The sequence below is a fragment of the Bos indicus x Bos taurus genome, chromosome 12 (genome assembly GCF_003369695.1).
Source record: "Bos indicus x Bos taurus breed Angus x Brahman F1 hybrid chromosome 12, Bos_hybrid_MaternalHap_v2.0, whole genome shotgun sequence".
Lineage (NCBI taxonomy): Eukaryota > Metazoa > Chordata > Mammalia > Artiodactyla > Bovidae > Bos > Bos indicus x Bos taurus.
In genome coordinates, this window is record NC_040087.1 from 12,441,360 (window position 1) to 12,456,922 (window position 15,563).

Here is a 15,563-nt window from a genome sequence, read left to right on the forward strand (position 1 = left end):
CTGATCTTCCCCCAAACCTGCTCCTTCCAAATATGAGCTGATGGCAACTTCAGTCTTCTAACTGTCCAGGACAAAAACCTTGTAGCCATTTCCCAGTCTTCTCCAATCCATCAGGAAATCCTAATCCAGAAATTATGCAGAATTTCTCTATAGTGGCCTGTTGGGGAAAGAATCTAAAAAAGAGTGGATATACGTATGACTGACTGACTTTGCTGTACACCTGTAACTAACACAACATTGTAAACCAGCTAGACTCCAAAAAAAATTTTTTTAAGCAAATTATGCAGAATTTGATCTCTTCTCATCATCTCTGCTGCCACCACTCTGGTCTGAGCTGCCTTGGCATCTTACCTGGATTAGTGCAACAGCCTTTTAATCTTTCTAAAAAGTTAGATTATATCACTCCTCTGTTCAAAAGCCTGCACAGCCCCACATGTCACTCAATAAAAATTAAAGTCTTTACAGCCTTCTGTGGTCTGGTCAGCTGCCCCGTTACCTCTGTGACATCACCTCCTGCTGCTAGCTCCTTTGCTTTCTGTCCTCCTCTGAGCTCCCTCTGCCTCAGGATCTTTGCACTGGTGGTTCTGGCCACTCTCTTGCCTCAGGTGACTGCCTGGCCTATTCCCTCACTTCTTAAAGTCTTTTCTCAAAGATCATCTTCACAATGAGACTTACCCTGATCACTGTATTTAGAACCTTAGACTTCCCGCTACACTCCCAACCCCCTTCTCCCTGCATTCCGTTTTCATTTCCCTTATCACTTAAAAAAATAATTTATTTTAGTTTTGGCTGTGCTGGGTCTTCGTTGCTGTGTGGGGGCCTTCTCTAGTTGCAGTGAGCGGGGGCCACTCTTTGTTGGGCGGCTTCTCTTGTTGGGGAGCGCAAGCTCCAAGCACACAGGCTTAGGCACTCTGCAGTACACAGGCTCGCTAGCTGTGACGCACAGGCTTGGGCACTCTGCCGCATGTGGGATCCGCCCAGGCCAGGGATGGAGCTTGTGATCCCTGAATCGGCAGGTGGACTCTTACCCACTGTGCTACCAGGGAAATCCTCCCTTAGCACTTTTAATCTCTAAGATACTAAATGATTTACTTATTATCTATCTCCCCTTGCTAGAATGTAAGCACCGTGGTCATGGAAATTTGACATCTTTTGTTCTTATAGCAGGTACTCGATAACTGATTGTTAAAGGAGTGAGTTCCTGATTGGCTTGACTATGACTTCAGTATTCATCAGTGCTGCTGGGGCAAGGAGCCCCAGTAATTTAGGCCATCAGAAGGGCGTGCCATGTCTGAGAGGCTGGAAAAGCGGCCTCTGCAGTGAGCACTCAGTAAGGAGTACGGATTGTTGTCTGTGTCCAGGCCCATGCCTTGTCCCTGCTGTCTTCTTCCCTCTGACCTCCGAGGGCTACTTGTCCTGCCAAGGACATGCTGTTCTGATGCTAGTTCTCTCCAGTCTCAACCTAGTATTAGTCTGCTTGGGCTTCTGGCACTTTCTGCCACCCAATGCAATACCAATGTATATAATCACCAGTGACACCAACTGCCCTTTTAGGCTTTGGCCAGTCCCTGGTCAGTGCCAGGCTATGGTAAATAGAGGTGTGTTTGTAGGTCTGAGGTCCTTAGCTTAGTATATTGTGTAATTGCACTTCCCCACTGCTGCCTGGAACCAAAAGGAAGGGCCGGGGTACCAAAACACCTAGCCTAGCTCTTTGGAGGAGCTGCCGTCTTACAGCCCTCCCGTCTTCAGAATCATAAGATATGTATCCCTCAAAGCCTTAAGATTTGGTTGACAAAGCCATAGACAGATTTTAGAAGGAATAGGATAAGCCCCCACAGATTACCAGAAAAGCTATCACTCCCAGTCATCTCAGAGGTGTTAGTCATCCTTCCATCTTTCTGTCTCAATTAATGTTTCTTCTTTGATTTAAAAAAAAGCTACAGGGGAAAGAAAAGGAAAGGATCAAATCTATCAGGCTGAACAGTGAACACAGAGTAAGGAAGCATATGCCTGTTGGAAATATAACAGGAACTAATTTTTTTCTTTCAGTATGCTTGTTGTTTGTTTGTTGTTAGTCACTCAGTCGTGTCTGACTCTTTGAGACCGCGTGGACTATAGCCCACCAGGCTCCTCTGTCTGTGGGATTCTCTAGGCAAGAATACTGGAGTGACATTATTAGAGAAATGCAAATCAAAACCACAATGAGGTATCATCTTACACAGGTCAGAATGTGCCATCATAAGTCTACAAACAATAAAAGTTGGAGGTGGTGTGCAGAAAAGGGAACCCTCTTACATTCCTAGTGGGAATGCAAACTGGTACAGCCACTATGGAGAACAATACAGAGATTCCTGAAAAAACTGGAAATAGAACTGCCATATGACCCAGCGATACGCACTGAGGAAACCAGAATTGAAAGACACACATGTACCCCAGTGTTCATTACAGCATTATTTACAATAGCTGGGATCTGGAAGCAACCTAGATGTCTATCAGCAGATGAATGGATAAGGAAGTTGTGCTACATATACACAATGGAATATTACTCAGCTATAAAAAGAATGCATTTGAGTCAGTCCCAATGAGGTGGATGAAACTGAAGCCTATTATACAGAGTGAAGTAAGTCAGAAAGAAAACATCAATGCAGTATGTTATTGCATATATATGGAATTTAGAAAGATGGTAACGATGATCCTATATGCAAGGCAGCAAAAGAGACACAGATGTAAAGAACAGACTCTTGGACTCTCTGGAAAAAGGCGAGGGTGGGATGATATGAGAGGATAGCATTGGAACATGTATATTACCATATGTAAAATAGATGACCAGTGCACGTTCAGTGCAGGAAGTAGTCCCCTCAAAGCCGGTGCTCTGGGACAACCCAGAGGGATGGGGTGGAGAGGGAGGTGGGAGGAGGTTTCAGGACGGGGAGACACATGTGCACCCACGGGTGATTCATGATGATGTATGGCAATAACCAGCAGAATATTTGTAAAGAAATTGTCCTCCATTTAAGATACATTAGTTAATTAAAAAAATACTGGAGTGGTAGCCATTCCTTTCCCCGGGGGATCATCTCAACCTAGGGATTGAACCCAGGTTTCCCACATTGCAAGCAGATTCTTTACCACCTGAGCCACCAGGGAAGCCCAATATGGCAACGTTAAATAGCAAATGGAATCACATACATGGCAAGAAAATACATATCTTCTGAATAAAGTTAAAGGCAATATCATTCATTTCATTAATACGTTTGGCTATTTGGGGGCAGGAGATGGAAGAGAGTGTTTTATGGAGCAGGACTTCTACATATAATGATTTAACATGTTATTTTTTTTTCTATGAAAGAATGATAATAAATCATGTTTAAAAAGTAAAATGATGATTGTCCTTGAGGTTTCCCAAGGGAAGCTACCAGTTCCCTGGGAGGGAGAAGCTGACAAGTAATTATAGGAGCAACATTACTTTTAAGAATCTGCACTGTGCCAGCCACTTTTTTTTTCATTTATTTTTTATGGAACTATAGATGACTTACACGGAGAAGGCAATGGCACCCCACTCCAGTACTCTTGCCTGGAAAATCCCATGGACAGAGGAGCCTGGTAGGCTGTAGACCATGGGGTCACTAAGAGTTGGACACGACTGAGCGACTTCACTTTCACTTTTCACTTTCATGCATTGGAGAAGGAAATGGCTACCCACTCCAGTGTTCTTGCCTGGAGAATCCCAGGGATGGCGGAGCCTGGTGGGCTGCTGTCTATGGGGTCGCACAGAGTCAGACACGACTGAAGCGACTTAGCAGCAGCAGCAGCAGCAGATGACTTACAATATTATATTAATTTTGGGTGTATAACATAGTAATTCAGTCTTTTTGTAGCTTCAGCTCCATACAAAGTTACTATCAAATATTGACTATTACATATCTCCTGTGCTGAACACTGCATCCTTGTAACTTATTTTATACCTAGTAGCTGTGTCTCTTAGTCCCCTTCACCGGTTTAGCCCTTCACCCCACCTCTCTTGCTTCTGGTGATCACTAGTTTGTTCTCTATATTTGTGAGTCTCTTTCTGTTTCATTACATTTGTTCATTTATTTTGGTGTGTATGCCAGCCACCTTAATATATATATATATATATATATATATATATATATACACACACACATATATAAACTTGCTAGATTCTTCCTGTGAAAATAAGTTTTTATGTCTCTTTTACATTAATAGGTAAGGAAATGAGGACTCAGAGGGCTAATGTAACTTGCTCAAGGTCACGCAGGAAGTGGCAGAATCAGGTTCTGAATGGAGGATGGGTGGTTGCAAGGCTAAGTGCCTGGATCAAACCATACCTTTTCCCAACTTTGACCGTGGGCTACTGCTATGGGAGGGATATTTCAGACTTTGAGGTGGAGCACATACAGTCTCTAGAACAGTTTCTGGTATGTAATGCAGGCTCAACACATGTTGTTTCTCCTATGTTCCCTTAAAATGATCTCTGATGGCACCCGAAGTAATGAAACAGATACTACATGTGACCTTAGACAGAAAAAGTGCAGGATGATCATAACAATAGCAGATGGTTACATAGTACCCTCTCTCTGCCAGTGTGCTATTCTGTCATTTATGTGAAGGTTTTTGGTTACTTTTAGCTTTTAATCTTTTTAATTTTTCTATTGGGGTGTAGTTGCTCTATAGGTGTCCTGCTAGTTTCCGCTGCACAACAAGAGTGAATCAGCTCTACGTGTACTTGTGTCCCCTCCATCCCGAGCCTCCCTCCCAGCCTCACCGCATCCCACCTTTTTAGTCATCCCAGAGCACCGAACGGAGCTCTCTGTGCTACACAGCTTCCCACTAGCTATTTATTCACACACAGCAGTGTGTACATACCTCAACCCCCGTCTTCCAATTCCTTCCACCCCCTCGTCTCCTGCCAGGACCACAGTCTACTCTCTCTGTCTGCGTCTCTAGTTCTGACCTGCAAGTAGTTTCATCTGTACCATTTTTCTAGATTCCACATGTGTGTGTTAGGACAATATTTGTGCTTCTCTTTCTGACTTCCTTCACTCTGTTTAACAGTCCCTTGGTCTATCCACATCTCTACAGATAAACCCAAATTTATTCCTTTTTTTATGACTGAGTAATATTCCATTGTATTTATGCACCACATCTTCTTGTGTTTTAATTCATTTAACCATTTCAGCTGCCCTATGAAATATACTCTGTTGTCACCCCATTTAACAGACTTGCCAAGGCTTTACATATACAACTAATAAGTGAGAGAAGTGGAACTTGAACTTGGGCAGTTCAGCTCCAGAGTCCAAGCACCTAACCACTATGATATTCTGTCTGCTAGATCGTAGGCCTCCTTTGGTGTAGGTACTGTGTGTATGATGTGCATATGTGTCCTCCACACGTCATGACTGCTGTGAATTGCACTGATATGATCTTGTGGCTCCATCTGACATTGCATTAGTGTGAGTCCATGATTTGAGATTTTCCTTCATCCTATAGCAATGACTCAATCAGAGATTTGCCATAAACTAGGTGGCGGAGATGCCTTCAACACACCCAGGGGGAGTGGGCTAAAGCTTAAGGGATCAACCCAGGACCCCACCACCCTTAAGCTTTGGGCACCATGCTCCAAAGACGCAGTGAAAAGGGAAATTGACACTGTAATTTGGTAAATTGCAGACTGTACCGATGGCACAGTTACAGCGAATACTGTGCCTTTCTCAAATCATTACACAGGGTTAGACATGTGAGGATTGTCTTATAAGCTGGTAGCAGGCAAAAGTCGATTTTCATAGCAGAAATTTGTTCTGGAATTCACTGCCTTTTGAGACTGGAGCTAGTTAATTCTGCCTCCTAGGTATGGGCAGACCACCCATGGTCTCCACCTTCTTTGTAAATCTATGAATAAAACTCTTTGTAATGAGGTCCCTTTTTGTGCAACAATAAAATGTTTCTGAGAAGGATGTTAGAGCCACAGACTTTCTTTAAATAGTGGTATCTTGTGTTGTTTACTTTTAAAATAATCTCTAGTGCAAGAGGGGACTGTGTCCTTGAAGAACTGCCCCAGAGAGCTCGTGAACAGGAACAATGGTCTGTACCACTGCTTTCTGGAAAGCAGATGGGCTTTTCATGTGAACCCAGCAAGGGGTCAGACCACACTGACATATATTTTCTGGTTTCTAGTCTTACTTCCACTGCCATTGTGGACTGTGTTACACAACCCTTTGACCCAAGGCCCAGCCATGTGAGCTTTTTATCAGCTCATAGAATGGTTTCCGCACAGCCTGGCGCCCTCCAGGGCTTAGGGGCCAGTGGGCGACCAGACCTCAGGATCTGGGCACCAACACCCAGATCCCAAGTTCAACTCTGAAATAGAAGCATGATGTCACCATGGGCCAATCACATTGCTCGTCTGAGTTCAGTCCTGGATGCCCTGGGATGGTGATTCCAGAAGAGTGGTCTGTGATACTCTCCAGTAGCTCGAATAATGTGTGTGTGTGTATGTGTGTGTGTGTGCGCGTGCTTAGTCGTTCAGTCATGTCCTACTCTTTGCGATGCCGTGAACTGCAGCCCACCAGGCTCCTGTGTCCGTGGGATTTTCCAGGCAAAATTACTGGAGTGGGTTGCCATGACCTTCTACAGGGGGATCTTCCCAACCCAGGGACTGAACCCTCGTCTCTTGTATCTCCTGCATTGGCAGGTAGATTCTTTACCACCAGCATCACTCAGTAGCTTAAATAATATGAGAATGCTAATTGACTGAAAAATAATTCTTTCATCCTATCTCTTTAGTGTATTTCTTTTTTTGTCAGCACAAGAGTTAGTTGGGGAAAGGGGATTCATTTTTCTTTTTCTAGGTTAGCGGAGCATAAGCTAAGAAGAAAACGTCTCAATAATTGACGCTCATCACCCACTCAATTGTTTAATCCATAATTTTAACTAGGAGTCATTTATACGTTCTGTCTTTCATCACAGCCACTATCCAAACCAGTGGGTCGTATCCTCTCTACTTCCAAGACAGTTCTTGAATTTGACCATTTCCTTCATACCCACTGCTAGGACTTTCATCAAAGCCATGATCACCCCTCACTCGGACCAACGCAACAGCCCCCAAAGTGGTTTCTGCTCCCCTTCTTGCCTCTCTAGACTCTATACAGCAGCCAGAGGGGTCTTTCTTTATGAAATTATATACCTATCATGCTTAAAGCTCTCCAGTGCTTCCCCTTTGCAACCAGATTAAAATCCAGACTCCTTACCATGGCTTGTGAGATTCTGCACAGTGCCGACTCCCAGCCCTTTTCTTCACCATCTGTCTCCAGGCACCACCCCACCCACAGTGCCTCACATACGGCCGTGTTCTTGGTTCAAGACTCCTGCACTGACTTTCACTGCACCTGGAATGCTCGCCTAGATCTTCCACTGCTGCCCCCTCCTTATCTTCAGTCTAACTCAAACATTATCCTCTCAAGAAGGAAGAGCAATGGCCTTCATCCCGACTTGCAGCCTTGCTGGATTCTAGCCCCGCACCCTGAGTGTAGAGTCCACGAGGTCAGGGACTGTGTCAGTACTGCCGGATACTTCATCTGCAGTGCGCAGCGCTGGCTGTTGCACCTAAGAGCTGCTGAGCAAATGAATGAATTCCTGCATCCCAGCTGGTTTGGACACTTATTGCTGATAGAGTTCTTGCACCTACTATGCAATGAGCACATCGAAGCCATCTTGCACCCAGCCACAAGATGACAATAAAAAACCACTGATTTTTAGTTGGTTGTATTACTGTCCAATACTTTGCCCACCTGATCTGAAGAGCCGACTCATTGCAAAAGACCCCAGTGCTAGGAAAAATTGAGGACAGGAGGAGAGGGCAGCAACAGAGAATGAGATGGTTGGATGACATCATTGATTCAATGGACATGAGTTTGAACAAACTCCGGGAGATGGTGAAGAACAGGGAAGTCTGGCATGCTGCAGTCCATGGGGTCACAAAAAGTGGGACATGACTGAGTGACTGAACAGCCACAGACTGTTTTAAAATTTGCTCCATACAATTCACTCCTTTATTGCTATACCTAGGATAGACTATTCCCAGAGCCCTGCTTTTGGCACAGTTCCGAAATAGAAATAAACCTCTTCATACCACTGATGGTAGAAGACAGAGTTAGCAGATTCAGAAAACATACATTGTTCAGAATACAGGGAGTCACAAAGCAAGATCATTAAAACCAGTGAAGATAAATCACTCCTAGTTTGTAAGTAAATAGGGGTAGAAATTTTGCAAAGTATTTTTGGAAGAAGCAGGTAGGATAAGTAAAGTTATGCTGCAGTAACAAACAACACAAAAATTTCCGTGGCTGAACACAAACAAAAGTGATTTTTTTGCATCCATCATCCATCGTCAATGTGAGGTGGTAAGACCTCATTCTACTCATTTTAGCTACTCCAGGATGCAAGTTCTATCTCAAAATGTGAGTCTGTGTTTGTTGAGGCAGGAAAAGAGAACATGGTGAAGTATGCACAAGCTCTTAAAGACTCTGCTTGAAAATGATGCTCATTGCTTTTACCAAAGGAAGTTATTAATATATAGCACATCTAACTTTAAGAAATCATGGAAGTTGAATCCCTACCAACCTACTGGAAGGAGAGCTGAACAATTTGGGGAATCATCCTAGTAATACAATTGATTCAAAATTTGTACTTAGAGAATTTTGAGCAACCATAAATGTATAAATAAATGCAGTGGATATGTACACAGTATGGGTCATACTGTTATGGCCAACAGCAGATGAAAGCTGAGACAATAGAAGAAGAACAACAGGATTGGGCATTAAAAGAAGAAATATGGATTTAAGTCAGATCAGATTTGTCACTGAAAGTCGCTCAGTCATGTCCAACTCTTTGTAACCTTATAGACTATACAGTCCATGGGATTCTCCAACCCAGGGATCGAACCCAGGTCTCCCACATTGCAGGCAGATTCTTTACCAGCTGAGCCACCAGGGAAGCCCAAGAATACTGGAGTAGGTAGCCTATCCCTTCTCCGGCGGATCTTCCTGACCCAGGAATCAAACTGGAGTCTCCTGCATTGCAGGTGGATTCTTTACCAGCTGAGCTACCAGGGAAGCCCTTCTCAATTGGGGTTTTGTGAGAGATTTAATCCTGAAAATTCTATGCACCAACAATAGCACTAGGGTATTAGCTGTATTCCCTCAAGACAATTGAAAAAATAGTCTCTCAAATAACATTCTGTGGAGTTTACTCCTGTCATGGAACCCTGGCTGAAGCAAGGCTCTTTGTCATACATGTATAAATGTTTTCACCATCTTTAAGTAGAGGGGCCTGGGAAGCACTGGGGAACCAAAAAATTCATATGACCTGTTTTTTTTGTAATATTTGCTTTATTACAGTGGTCTGAAACAGAATCCACAGCATTTCTGAGGTATATCTATAATGAATATATGTACATTTGTGGCTGATTCATGTTGATGTATAGCAGAAACCATGACAATATTGTAAAGCAAATATCTTGCAAGAGAAAAAAAAAAAACAACCACATAATTGGACCAGAAATCCCTTCCTCCAGGTAAAATAAACTCGGAGAGTTGAAGCTTCTTTGTTAAAATTCAACAGGGACTTCCCTGGCGGTCCAGTGGTTAACACTCCACACTTCCAATGCAGGAGGTGCGGGGTCCATCACTGGTCAGGGAACTAAGATCCTACTTGCCGCTAACATTTTTTAAAAAAGAAAAATTAAACAGGAAAGTCCAACTAAAATTGAATCTGCTGGGTTGGGACCAAAAATACATGATGGATTATGAAAAAGAACTTTGTAACAAGCTGATGCTTTGGCCTTGGAGACACCTTCAGAGAGGTGCCTTTTGGGGGGATTGGTTAATGTAGACTCTGCCCAGCTGGGATGACTTGGTTGGTGCAGATCCATCCCAAATATCCAGTCTCTCTTTTCCTGGTACCAGCGGGCTAGTCTGCATGGTGTTCTCAAGGTGATGGGAGAAGTACAAGGAACCCTAGGAAAAATACATAAGGCCTCTTGAGGCTCTGGCTCTGGATGGGTACAGTATGACGTTGGCCTTATTGGCAAAAACAAGTCACAGGTCCAAACCCCAAACCAAGAATCAGAGAAGTACATCCTGCCCAAATCGAGTGTACATTGCAGTTAGGTGGAAAGAAGTGAAGATTCAAGGAGAGGTAAAACAACAACCCCCCCACACCCAAAACTGCAAAGAGCTAATAAGACTTTTGATCACAAATTCAAGTAAATAAACAGACTTCTAATAAATAATAATTTGTACATTACATGTTTACTGAAGGAAGGTTATTTGCCTTCTCAGCAAGATTCTGACCCTATTCTTTCAACCAAAATCTATCTTTAAAAATGTGATGAGGAGTATTGTTTGTTTTTCTCATCTACCCGGAGTTTTGCGGCAGTGTAAGGTCTGGCTAATTTCTTTGCTGTCTGGCAAGAGCACGGCTTCCCTCTGAATGGTTTTGATTCAGTCTACCTCTGAGAAAGGGCAGGGCACGTAACAGCAACATGTGCAGGGTTGAGTGGAGGGGATTAAAAACATCTTTTTGCCACTGGGAGGAAAACAAAACAAAACTGTGTTTAGATTTTAACTTCCTTGTGGGCAGACATGTCTTACCCTTCTTTGGATTCCTGCCCGTGATAAAAACTGGGGGCAGAGGGCTGCGGTAGAACAGACACTGGCCTAGGAGTCGGAAGCCTAGATTCTCAGCTCAGCAGGTCACTACCGCTCGTAAACTTAAACCAGTTGTTTTAGCTCTCCGGCCCTCAATTTCCTGTTCTATGAATGGGAACTGATAGTAAGGCGACCTACTTATCTCCAAAGGTGTGTGAAGAACAAATAACACAGCAAATAGAGAAGATGTGCTCCCATATACGTGCAGTCCGTCTAAATTCTGTTCTTGTTAGGACATGAGCTTAAGGAGACCAAGGCTATGGATTTAAGCTCCTTAGGTTTCAGACTCAGGAAAAAGCTGCTCCAACACCTACATGTTGCTTCTTTCCCTGCTGATGAAATCAGGACTTAGGAGGAGCAGAACAACCTCGATGCTTCTGGAAAGAGTGGTTCTGGGAAGCCCTGTCCCTAAGCAATTTGTTTTAACATGTTTTTTGATGTCATGGACTACATTAAGTATCTAAAGAAAGCTATGGCTCCTCTCTCCGGGGCAAAAAACGTGCACCTAAGTCTTATGAGGTTCCATGGTGACTCAGTGGTAAAGAATCTGCCTGCCTGAATCTGTAAAGAGTGCAGAAGACGCAGGAGATGTAGGTTCGATCTCTGGGTGGAGAAGGAAATGGCAACCTGCTCCAGCATTCTTGCCTGGAAAATCCCATGGACAGATGAGTTTGGTGACCACATACAGCCCATGGGGTCACACGCAGTCGGACATGACTGAGTGACCAAAGAACCACCAGCACAAGTCTCTGAGCACACGCTCCTCTTAGAACCCTTGCTTTAGAGAAATAATTGCCCTGAGCATAGTCCAGCGCTCAGCCCGGCACTCCTGGGAGCCCTGTCTATATTTCCTCATGTCCCTTCCGCAAGACGACTCCACCAGAGCTCCACCGACAGAACTAAGCCCTCACCGGGCTTCTTTCTCTCGTTTTCTGCTTCTCCTCTCCACAGAGAGAGAGATTTAGCTCCAAGATGTTAGTGTATATTGGCCCAGGATGTTCTTCGAAGGCTGTTTTGCAAAAGGATTTTCCTTCAGCCATCCTCCTCTCTGCCCCTCCTCCGTCTCCCACTCCTCTTTTTCTTCTTCCAGTTCTTCTCTTCTTCTTCCTCCTCCTCTTTCTTTTCTTCCTTAGAAACAGCTCTTTTCTATTATTTTACAGAGGCATACCATGGTGATGCATCTATAGCAGTCCCCAACTTTTTTGGCACAGGGACTGGTTTCGCGGAAGACAGTTTTTCCACGGCCTGAAACGGGTGAGGGGTGAGGGGTGGTTTCAGGATAATTCAAACCCATTACATTTATCATGCACTTTATTTCTAATCTAATGTCCTTGCTGATCTGACAGGAGATACTAATCCACATTCAGAGGTTGGGGACCCCTGCCTCAACAGACATCGTAAAAAGGCACATCATTAGTTAGTATAAGCTCTGAAATTGTTTACTTTGGTCTGATAGCTCAGTTGGTAACGAATCCACCTCCAATGCAGGAGACCCTGGTTTGACTCCTGGGTTGGGAAGATCCTCTACAGAAGGAAGAGGCTACTCACTCCAGTATTCTTGGGCTTCCCTGGTGGCTTAGATGGTAAAGAATCCACCTGCAATGTGGGAGACCTGGGTTCGATCGCTGGGTTGGGAAGATCCCCTGGAGAAGGGAAAGGCTACCCACTCCAGTATTCTGGTCTAGAGAATTCCATGGACTGTATAATCCATAGGGTCACAAAGAGTCAGACACAACCGAGCTTCTTAAAAACAAAAGTAGGGAAAGAATCCAAGGCATTCGTTTACATCCTTTGTTGCTCAGTTGCTCAGCTGTGTCTGACTCTGTGGCATCCTAGACACCAGACTACCCTGTCCTTCACTGTCTCCTGGAGTTTGCTCAAACATCCCTGGAGGTGAGTAAATCATAGCACCTTAAATAAACAAGCAACTAGTCCCTTCCCTCCAGCATTTCCTTTTGCGACAGAACTGCTAGTTTAGCTCTCCAGTATAGGTTACCAGTTAAAAGTACACATAAACTCGGTTATCATCCATAGCATCCCACCTTGGAGGACATTTAGGCTTATAACCACCGAAGGATGAGGATCACTGGAAAAAATGAGCAAGGCATATAAGGACTAAGTGCGGGAAAAGAAATTATGACTCCGAAAATTCACAGACCATGACAATTGGAAAAAAGATGATATCAGCAAATGTGGTGATTTTTCTACAGCACTCAAATTCCTGTCTTGTATGTCAACTGAAAAGAACTTTGTCCCAGGGATATCACACCATAATTCACACACATGCTGAGGTTTTGAAATTTTTTAAAATAATAATTGCAAAAATTTTTAAATAGTCTTCTACTCCAGTTCGTGCGTTACCTTTCTTGGTGATATTTTCTGATGGTTGGACAAGTGATCATTTTATTCTATTGATATTATTTTACATCCGTATCATTTTTATACTTACTGTACATCACATTGCTCAGATTTAATTTATGAGCAATTAAACAGAGGTGCTGCCCTTTTAAAATATATTTCTACGTGTTTAACAGTTGCCCAGGGAAAGAACAGCAAAAGGAGGACACTGCTGAGCCATGGATCTAACGATTCTTCTGCGGTCATGGACTTCATCGAATATCTAAGGAAAGTGATGGCTCCTCACCCCACTGCCCGCCCTGGGGAGGGGCACACGTATACAAGTGAGTGTGTGCCAAGTCGATTCAGTCGTATCCGAGTCTTTGCAACCTCATGGACTGTAGCCTGCCAGGCTCCTCTGTCCATGGGATTCTCCAGGCAAGATGATGGGATTGGGTTGTCATGCCTTCCTCTAAGGGGTCTTCCTGACCCAGGAATTGAACCCACAGAACCTGAGTTTCTTAAGTCTTCTGCATTGGTAGGTGGTTTATTTACCACTAACGTCGCCTGGGAAGTCCCGCACCTATGCATGTGGACACACAATTTCAGGGTTTAGGTGGAGTTTTGCTCCTCCTAGAACTTCTGCTTTAAAGAATTAATTTACTTCCCATGCACTGGTGGGAAGATTGTAGTTTCTCTAGTTCATGCTTGCAATGATTGTTTTCTCCTTCTTCAGGCAATAGCCTATTGGAAATAAACCTTAAATAAACAAACCAGGTGAACTCTAATAAAAAATAACCAAACTACTTAAAAGAAAATGAAGGTGAGCAACCACGCCTTTCTGTGTGTTTTTATCTGGCTTTTATGAAAATGTTTTGGGTGTGGGAATTCAGCGTTTACAGCTGTGAGATTCTCTCATCCTTTGAACCCCGTTATATGTATAGCAGCTGCAGAAAGAGGTGAAGGTCACAGATAAAGATTTAATCATCCATGCAAACTACTTCACTGCATATTTTGCATAGCATTTCAAAGTGTTTCAAATAAGTGCCCACCTATTTGAGATGGCTGGTAAACATGAAAGAGAACTAGAAGACTGCATGGACCGTGATTTCCATACCATTTGCCTGACTGTTAAAAGATATTGCTATTAGCAATGATTGCTCAGAACTGGTCTGAAAGAGGCATGGGTTTGGAAGAGGTATTGTTTACTCTGAAGGAAATATTGTTTTCTTTGTTCTATGGGTAAATATCTCATCTAATTGCTCTCACTAGATTTTCTCTGAAGAAGCTGGCACTGATCAATATTTCTCTGGAGAAACTATTGAGTGATAGATCATCTATTTTTTTTTTCTTTTATTTGTAAAGATTAAATCAATAAGCCCACTGATACTACAGTAAAATGATTTAAAAATAAAATAAATACTAGTTAGATGTCCATAATCTAGACTTTTATTCCTTCTTCCGATTCCCTTTTCTTTTCTGCCCTTACGGAAATTAACTTTGAATAAAAATCTTCACCAAAGAGTGACCCAGAACCTGGGGAAAAAAGAGTAAATCTCAGCTACTGAGCTCTAAGGTTAAGAAAATCTAAAGGCAATAATTTGGAAGGAGATGCTTCTTGTAGAAGCCACTACCACCGTAATCATCACCACCCGACCATCACCAGCAACATCGACAGCAGCAGCACCACCTCCACGTCTCTTACCCCCAGCATCACCACCTCCATCGCCATCGTTATCATCACCATTACTGCCTCTATCATCAACGTTGTTAATATTATTAACCATTGCTATGTGCCAGGAACTGTGCTGGGAACTTCCCTTGCAGTGTTTTAATAACCCTCGTCTTTCACATGAAGCGGGGCATTTGCACACGCTGGTTCCATTGCTCCAAGGCTCTTCCCTGCCCCTCTCTGATCAGCACTGATGACTGAGCGACTAAGCACAGCACAGCATCCTTCAGAGAACACTTCAGACAACACTTACCTGGTGAAGAACCCCCGTCCCCGATTCTATGTCCTTCTGTGCCCTTTACTCTTCTCCATTACTAAACTGTAAGCTCTAGGAAAATGGGGACCGCATCACTTCCTACACACCAGGCAGCATGTCACGTACAGCACACCACCGAGGACTTGAAACTGTAATCTTTCAATACACGCTGCGTTGGGCCATGTGTGCAGCCACAGAGCATGGAATTCAGGATGCCACTCCAGTACTTTCCAACATTAGAGACTAACCCGCTGTTGCTACACCTTCCCCCCTTCCTCCTCTGCCTTCCTTCTTCTCTTCCTCCTCAGCGCAGCAGTATAGTGTATTAGTAAAAGGGATGGTTTCATATTTAGACATCTGAGTTTAAATTCAGGTAGTACTGCAAAGCACTAAGTGCTCAATATTTACTATTACTTTGATTACTGTCCTTTCCACTTCCGATCTGTGGATGGGGTGTGTCAAATCAGACGTATGATCGTGTCATTTGAATTAGGCAGGGCACCTGCCAATG